This window comes from Triturus cristatus, chromosome 8, assembly GCF_964204655.1.
Source record: "Triturus cristatus chromosome 8, aTriCri1.1, whole genome shotgun sequence".
Taxonomy (NCBI): Eukaryota; Metazoa; Chordata; class Amphibia; order Caudata; family Salamandridae; genus Triturus; species Triturus cristatus.
The window spans coordinates 1,568,402,805-1,568,412,769 of NC_140591.1; positions in this window are offsets into that span (position 1 = coordinate 1,568,402,805).

Consider the following 9,965-nt stretch of genomic DNA (forward strand, 5'->3'; position numbering starts at 1 on the left):
CTAGGGTCCAAGTCCGCTCGTCGCCAAAATAAATGTTATGATCTCTGTAGAAAGACACCTGGAGCCAGAGGTATTCTTAAGCCATCTTTATTCATCTACCAGTTCAGGTTACAACTGTCTCTACTCCAGCCAGCCTAGTGTGGTACCAGCCCCACCAGGAGCAGCCTCCCTAGCTGCTCAGCCCATCTTCAACTGCCAACACTCATCCACTCAGACACCCAGGCATTCCATGCATCACAGGCACACCAACATTCTATGACCATCTCACGCTCTGGCTGAGCAGCTGGTGGCAGCAGTGCTGGACTACAATGATAATCAATTAAGTAGGATATAACATGGGCCTGGCTCGCAAGAGTGCCTTGACCCGGTCGAGATTTGCACCTGTGGCTCACAGATCGCTACAGCTGCTGCATTAACCATGGGGCATATTTGCAACAGGCAGCGATAATTATCGCTGACCTTGTATACCACATTTTTTTCTATCGATGAAATATTTTGCCAGGCTAGAGTTGTATTAACAACCTTAGCGCCATGGCAATGTGTATTCCAGCGACAGCTCCCTTTTGCATGGAACATCGCTGGTTTTCCAGCGATGTTCCATGTAAAACGGCGATCTGGTTGATGATACGACCCTGTGGTCGTATCAAATAAATCCACCTCCTATGTTAGGTATGCCTTAGTCAGAAATTTTTTATGCGTTAAGGCATACTTAGTGCGATTAAAATAATCGCTTACCCGCATTGTAAATAATGCAAAGCTGCCTTCGCGATATTTACCCATGTTGTTACCACAGACACGCCTACTTTGCATCTCATTAGCGATGCGAAGTTAGGCGTGCTGGAAACGGGAGCAAAATCAGCAAAACACACGCTAGCGTGGCCTTGCTGATATCGCAATAAACTTATCGCCGCTTTTCGCCCGGAAACGGACGCTAAAGAGGCGATAAGTTTCGCCTACCCTTGATAATATGCCCCCAAGTTATCTTTTATAATCATATTTCTTTATTTAAGTCTGCAGTTTACAACATAATTAACTTTGGTAACACTTTGCTTAACTACCTTATCTGTGGAGTGTTCTTTTCAATGAATGGCTGGCATATTGACTAGAAGCAGTATTGTCTGGTGACAATAGGACTTTCCATTTGACTGACAGAGCTTACTCACCGTACAGTATTGATCAGCATTTATTTTACCTAACATTGATCCACTGTCGCTATATTCTCATTATGATGAAACTTCACGGTGGTCTGGCATCAGGTGGGGATGTAACCCTGTGAACCAATTTCTGCCCAATCTACCAGCTCCTCTGCAAGTTTTTCATCCCTTCTCCCTTTACCTGGATGGGTTTCCTCAGCTGCTGCCCTTTCCAGCACGTCCCTTTCCTGTTTGTCATGTTTGGGGGGATTGTGGCTAAGCGAGTGCATCTTCATGCACCTCTTAGGCAACAACACGCCTATCTATGCAAATGTAATCTTCTGCGTAGACCTTCTATTTTTTTTTTTTTTGATCATCCGTAATATGCATTGTTTTATAATGGTACAAACATGTCCCACTCCTGTGTACTTCCGTTGAGTGGGGTAACAATAAACATCTGTTATTCAGTGCCAAGATACCCCTGGGTGAATGTGCGTTTTACAAATACATGTTATGTTATGTTATGATATGATATGATATGATATGTTATGTGTGCACCACTTCCCTCAATAGATAACATTCATCGGATAGAACCAGATGATGTGCAAAATGTTTTCCACTATTTCGCGACACCTTTGACAACTTGATGTACCTAGGATACATCTTGCTCAGGTTAAATGGGGTTAATACGTCATGTGTAAATAGTTGTATTGACCCAGCTTAAAGCGGGCCTTATTGGATGTACTTCTAACTAGGCCTGGATGAAAATTTCGTTCCGTTCGTGGAAATTGCGATAATTTGACATTTTCGCGTTACGCGGAGAGCGCGAAAATGTCAAAATTTCTGCTTTCCGCAGCTTGGCGATAATTTGTTTCTTGCTCGCGCTGTAAAATAATACATTCTCGCGTGCGCGCGATCGCCTTACCTGAATCCCTGCGTTCGCCGACAAGTTTTCTTGATCCGGTCGCGTTCTCCATGAGATGTTGGATTGTTTTTAGCCATTTGCGCTGTCTCGCGACAGTTCGCGCCTGCAGTGACGTCATGCGTCGCGCGATCACATCTTTCTTCTCGCGATCATGCACCACGAGACAACTCAAAACAAGATGGCCGCGCCCGCGAGCAACCACATGGGTAAGTTGGCGACCCGCAACCATGCAGAAAATCTCGCGAACATGCAGGAAATAAAATTCCGCATCTTCGCGATATTTCCGCTTGTTTGCGATAATTTTAAACATTTTCGCGATAATTTGCGAAAGTGGATTTCGCAAATTCCGCCCACCCCTACTTCTAACCAACAGACAGAGGCTGTCCCAGCCATACTATCTTAGTAGTGGAACACTGATATCTTCCAAAAAGACAGCTTGCATTTGTGAGTTTTCCCCAGCGACGGCCGCCATGGCTCGCGGGTGGTGAGGCGAGACGGGAGTCGTGTAAGGAGATGTCGCACTGGGGTCATGCATATTTATTTAAAAAAAAAAAAAAACCTTTACTTTGCGCAGGGTTCCGCATGTCTGCTCCTGCTCTTCTCTGTCTTGGACAGAAGCACAGCCCGGCTGCACTCTCCAATCACAATGCAGCATTGTGATTGATAGGCACCCAGGCTCCCCTGACCAATCACAACACTGCAATGCAGCTTTGTGATTGGTTTTGAGAGTCATCGTTCAACTCTCAACTAGGGAATGGGAGTCTGGGCTTGTTCTGGGAAAGTGTACATGACTGTTTCGGGCCGAACAAACAGTCATTGCGCACTTAGGAGTGGGCAAACCACTCTTGCCCTGCCCTGCTTCGAGAGCAGAGCAGCCCCGCCCACCTGCCCGCCCACAGAGCAGCAGGACCCATAAAATGATAAAAACTTAAAGTTAATATCATTTTATGCTTCTTCTTTGCACTGCTTAAAACCAGCAGGGCGATGCTCCTCCGCCAGTGCGAGGAGCCGGCACTGGTTTCACCTGTGCCCGCACAAACGCATTCAATAGAAGAAAGAGTTACAGTGAAGATCCTCAAAGTGCTGTTGTAGGAAGGGGACAGTGCCAGCCTGTAAGGCCCTGAGGTTTATGAAAGATGTGGTAAGGCAAGTCAAGTATTGTCCACCATCATTGCATCTTCCTGGCTAGAATGATGATGGCCACGCTTGTCCCTCTCGAAGCCTACTGTACAGCATGGCTCCTTGTCGAGAACTACGGTAGTCTTACAACTCTGCGTCTGTGAGCACAAGAAGCTGCAGGAATAAACATATGACACACACCAAACCTAGAGCTGCTCATGGACCCCATCAGAAGAAGAGTCAAACAAAGGTTTTGGGTTAAACATTACAACACTTTAATGCCATTTAGGGCTGAGGTGAGGTGCAATAACATTGTTGATGGGTTATACAAATGTAATATAATATATATGAGTTAAGGTTATTCCTTCCAGAATTTTAATAAAAACACAAGGACAGCTCTTAGAATTTCAATGAAAGGGACAGATGTAAAAGAAATGCAAACAGCAGTGAAATATTAGCACTGGATTGAGTTTTGCCGCATAAGGTTTGATTAAGCTGCATTGATTACCTGCTGAAATCACTCATGCTACTACATTTCCAGATTGTAGACTTAGCTCTGAATATTCCCACAAAATTAATTGTGGAATATACCTATCCATCTGGTAAAGTTATTTTTATGCCCTGTCGTTCTAAATGAATTCATAGCTTCGATATGTTTTCAAATGTACATTTTTCCTATAAATCCCTGGGCAAGAACTAATAACTTTTTGTATAGTTTTATTTGTTTTTCCCATTGCCACAAGAACCTAGTGATTTCAGATGTACCATTTGACAAAACAAATTACCTGACATTCATTGGAGAGTTTTCTCAGGCTGCATAAAAACCTGCTTTCATGTCCTATCCCCGTTCCACAATTGTCACAAGACTGATATGATATAAAAATGCAGTAATTTTCCCAGGACTCCTCTGTATTTAAGTGGTCTTCAAATACTTCTCATTTTAAACAATATTTACAGAGTCAATTTGCATTATGATGTACCATCAGACACAGTGTGTGTCTTCATTTCCTGGGATCAGAATCAGAATGGGGCCCCACATGTAGTTGTTGACCCAGGCCCCAAAAATGGTTACGAGAGAACCTGTATTGTGGCTGTCAGCCGCATGAATCCTTTTGTCTACATGCTGTCCTTTTATTACAAGCACACGGTGAGTACAAATATAAGTATTCATCTTTGACTTGATGAGGGGGGCATAGATGGCTGCAGGTGTCAGTCTTTGTAAGAAGATGTCAGAGCAGGGGGTATGCAGCATGTGTGTGGATGACAACCACACTGAGCCCCCTGTTGGCATGTCATTTGGAACTTGTACGTTATGGGTCATGCTGTAAAAGGCACATTTTGAATTATCTGTTAAGGCACTAGTGCACACTTTTTCATTTTGTGATGGCACTTTATTCACGAGTGAATGGTTCCTAAAGATACATCTCAAACTTGTCAATGATTAGAACATACACAACAAATCACAAGCAGAATGTACTAGGTTTTCAGTTGAGAATACTCAATTGCTTTGTATGTAACCCACTCAGAATATTTTGTACCAACTGTAATTTCTATACGCATCTGCCCTGATGAAACAATAGTACAGCAATCTCAAAAAACGAGTTGGCATCTTCAGAAAATAGTCATTTCAATTAAATAATTGAAATTAATGTTGTAAATTGGTGATTAGGAAAGAAGTTATATAATACAAATAAACCTGAATTATTTGATATTAAACAAGGATTAGTGGAGATCTGTGATCTAAATATGCAGAAGGCCACACCTATACTGGTCCTAATCTGTCCTAGTTTCCCCTGAGCTATGCTTCGGCTTGCAGGGACACAGCCCATAGGCCCCCTTTTTGTGGTCTTTTAAAAGATAAAAAGGCAAATTACAGCCTCAGAAGCGAAGCAGTGTGTTTTTATGAGACTGTGTTTTGGAAAATGTATGTAACACTCATTTTTGGCTTGAAAAAGGAATTTGTTGAAGAACACGAAAAGTGGCCTTGATTTGGGCCTACCTGCAGGGTGAGCCAGGACCAGCAAAGTGTAGCTTGAGCCTGTCTGTATCCAAGGAGATTCTCTTTTACAGGAACCACTTAGTGCACTCCCTGGCCATCAGCCAGGGCCTTCCTGATTAGCTCCCAAGTAACCCTGAGCTCCCCCCACCTGCAGTATCCCTTAAGGTGTGTGCAGGGCACCCCAAGACAGCCACCTCCCTCTTGTAGCCCAGCCTCTATGTGCCTGACAGAGTCCAGTGAACAAAGGAGCGAGAAGGTGGTAAGAACCAGACTTGTGTTGTGTTTTTGAATCATTAAAACTGCTGTGTTTCTATGTGTTTCTGTTTGATATAATCTATTGTCCTGTGTTCAATTGGTACTGCTAAATATTGTTTTTTTTTGCTTGTGACTGTTTGAATTGAATTCTACGTACTCTACAATATCATAATCGCAGTGTAAGGCATTTGACCACACAGTAAAACTCTGAGTCAAAAGATGGGATTAAGTATCGATTTATTACAAATTCAAAGCCAAGCTGATATAAACCAGTCTCAGAAACATAGTTTTAAAATATGAAATCACTAATAGATATTCCAAATGTCAGGCACAATGTATCCTCAATAAGAGAAAGCAATTAGAGAATACCATAACTGCAATGCAGAAAATGAAAAACAAAGTCTGGGGAGTAGATTGAAAGTTTTGTTCCTCTTGCCTGTACATGAGGTTGTCTAAGAAAATCAACTCAGCTCTATTCTAAACTGGAGATCAGGAGCATTCTATTTGAGATAGGGAAGCACAGAAAGGTGTCAGCATAGAAGAATCTCTGTAGAAGATCTCCAATGGGAAATAATGTTTTATAGTATGAGGCCACACAACAGAGAGATTGCAAAGAGGTCTGTACCTCTCAGAGTCTAAAGAGAATCTGAATAAAGCTAAAGTGTGATCCTCAATTATACCCACAGTAGAACCTTTGAGAATTCCATGTCACATGTCTCATTATTTTCGATCTTCAAAAACACTTAAACTTGTCAACTACACTTGAGATTACGTTTCTTTGGTCCACATATTAGAACATCCTTGAATTCCTCCTGTCTCCCTATTCCACATAAACAGTAGTCCTCCCTTTGTTTGTTAAGACTTCTTGTCCTTGTCAAAAGTACTCCTCCCGAAAGCACACTATCCCCTTCACACCTTCAGAGGAGAGAAAAATATTTCATCCAAAGCTAACGTTGACGATAAAGGCTAAAAAAACATGTGAAATCCAAATGCTTAAGGCCTTTGGTCAATTTAGTTAGGCAAGCATCTCAATACATGTTTTCAATGTGTAATTACCGATACATATACGGTTACAATATGAATATAGAGTACTATTCAAATGAAAACATTTCCAGTTATAAAATAAATGCAAAGTATTCTTGACACAAATGTTTGAATATATAAGAATTAGCAATATTATTCAACCCACACAATTCCAGGTCTATATGCGAACTACAATTTGTCAATACTGTAAGGGAAAAGTTAATATGCACACTCATATAAATGTCAAGATTACACAGTGAATGCACTTTCTGTAACTGTTCAAGTTCACTATATTAAATTAATAAAGTTAAGTCATGCGAAGATTTAAGGCCATACATAAACATATATGTAGCCAAGTCAAACTTAAAGGGTGGAGCCAAAATGACGCTGCTCCACACTTAAATTTATATCAGTGTGCCCAAAACAGCATCCTCCCCTATCACCAACACACCCCATCAAATAACAGTATGCATCTAAAAAGAACTAGCATCATCCACCCAGTCATGATAAATTATCAGGTGAAAACCAGTATTCAGCAACATCATCCAATACTTTCAATTAATTCACATACATAAAAACCTGCCGTGCAATACCCAAGTCCAATGAGTTAATATTTGTGTGAATATTTTGACTAGTTGACCATTTACAGCCTATAAACTTATAGCACACATAATTATCTACAACAAAACATCAAACAACATGCTACTTACTACCACTCACAAACAGTGCCATATTATGATCTGTAATGGAATCCTTGAAACCAGGTTGAAAAAGAACTGAAGCCAATTGGCGCTCTGCAGCCATATCAATGGCACAATGTGCACCATATAAATAGCACAACATAACTTGGACAGGTGGGTTTTTCCCCACTAATTTCAAATTACGGTGAAAGTAGGTTTGCTGTATAAACAGAAAGTCATGGATTGTAATTAGGGTTCCCGGTTTTATGGTATTTATATTTTTGTCATTTCCGTCTGTAGTTATCCATATTTATATTTTGCAAATTTTACCTGTATTTATCCATATTTATTTTAGGTTTTGTGAAAAAATGAAGCTGAAATGTGTATATTTTTGCATTTATTTGACCAGTTAATGTGCACTCGTGTCTGAACGCCTGACAGGTTCAATGGTATATACATACTCAGATGGTAAAACATGTACCTGAAAGAAAATATGTAAATTTTTGTATCAAGGTTGTGCAAATAAACTGCTGTTTAAGGCTCTTTATTAAAATCCCTATATAATTGTAATCCCCTTGCCTGTCAATCTACACAGTTATTGTCCTGGCAGTCATGATTGACAGCATACAGAATCACTCAAAAACAACCCAATTTCCGTTTTTATCCACCTTTAAAAATAAATACAGACAGGAAAATAAATGTTTTTCTGTCTGTATTTATCTGTAAACATCAGTAAAAACGGAAAACAGGGAGCCTTAATTGTAATTCACATTTATTTTGAGACCTGAATTTACATTCCTATTAGCAAAGTATAGTCTAATGTTCAAAAAGTCAAGTAATAAATTGATTGCTGAACCTCATGTTCAACACAGGTAAGTTACACAATGCACCATAGGAAAAAAGCAAACTTTTTTTTGTATTCATAGAATTATTGACATTAAACGTTTGAAGCACTTTTCTGCTTGATGATAGAAACAGTCATATTTAGTTTGGCAATTTTTTGTTCTGCTTATAATATTGAATCTATTTTTTAAGTTTGTACTCATTTTAGCTTTTTATTTGTTTCAGCAGGTCAAAGGTTATATGGCATCACTTTCTGTAATGCACCTAATGTTGTATGATGTAATTTCCATATTGGGTGGGTTAAAGTGCATATGATGTCACTTCCGCTACCTGTAACATTTTGGTAAATTGACGTCCATGAAGCTATTTAGTTGAAAAAATAGCGACATAATTTCTGCAATGCCATTCCATTACCTAAAATGGTGGTAGATGCCATAACCTCCCATAATACCTTGTACTTGAAGTGAGCTCGTAGTTCTTCTTGAACATTTCAACATTGTGTCTGTACATTCATACCATGATTTCAATGGCAGTCTTGAAAGATGGTCTGGAACTGCAATGATGTAAAGGGGCTGATTTTAATGGGGGGGGGGGGGGGGGCGTTCTGTTGGATTTCAACATGGCACAAGGATTTCCTAGAGGATCTCTCAGATGGCAGATTAAGGCAACGGGGAAACCCTATCTTGCTTCACACTCTAAATGAACTGGGAGAACACAGAAATGGACAGAGGGGAATGCAGTAATTTCTAGTGGATTCCCCCCTACCCTCCATCTTAATGAAAATCCACATCGAAAGCATAGTTTTGTTTTCTTTAAAGATGTTGACGTACGTGCATCACTTTTCTGCATGAGCTTGATTTCCACAGTCAGGGCTGATTCATTGTGAGTTGTTCCTGCTTTCATGTCCGGAGCGTGTTGCTCTGCTCCTTCTTCTACTCTCACAGCCATCAGCATGTTCTCCAAACTGTGTGTGTCTCTCAACATGCGTCTTCTAAACAAGTCTGAAAGAACTCTGTCGATGATTCTGAAACTCATGGCTACTTCATCGGTGAAGTCACAGGATATGCAATGTTTAAAGAGTGCATTAACTTTATTTATTTTATTTCAATTTTTCTTTATAAAGTTTTGTATAGCGCAAACATGACCCTGGTGGGTATCAGAGCACTTTACAAGAAGAGAGGTAGGGTATCAGTTGGACTGGTAAAATAGACACATGTGTGAATGTCAAACACAGCAATGAAAGTAAATAGTGTAATAAGCTTGATCAAAAAAAATAGTCAGCAATAGGATGGTCAAGCATCATATAGAGTAGTTAGCGTGGTTACATTTCAATAAGATATGTTGTCTTATGGTAAAAACTTAGTCAGGAGAAAAGATTTTGTTTCTTTTTTGAAGGAGGCGGTAGATGTGATTAGACAAACATCCGGTGGCAGAGAATTCCATATCTTATGTGCAACAACCGAGAAAGCTCTGGAGCCCGTTTTCTTTTTATGGGTTAATTGGGGTTTCAGAAGAAGGGTGTGCGTACTTCGCGAGGTTCTGCAGCCCCCTCATTTTTCTAGCTCTTTGGCCAAATATCTGGGGGTATTGAAATATAGCACTTTATGAGTCATGCATGCAATTATTTGTTGAATTCTTGCCTTGTACAGTAGCCAGTTCAGAGATTTTAGGGCCGGGGAGATGTATGTATTTTTTTTTCTTCTGGAGATGAGTCTGTTGGCTCTTTGAGGGAGTCTTTTAGAGGGGCCAACTTGAGGTAATCCACATAGTGTGGCACGATCATAATCCAGTCTGGGCAATACAAGAGCTTGGACCACTTGTTTTAGGTCTTCATGTGGGAGGTAGGGTTTAACTTTCCACAGAATGATCAGCTGGTAATGTACTCCTTTGGTGACTGTGCTAATGTGCTGCATATTCAAATGTTTGTCTAATGTAATACCCAAGGATCTAGCAAAGTCTATGATGTGAGGAGAGCAGTTGAGGGCTGT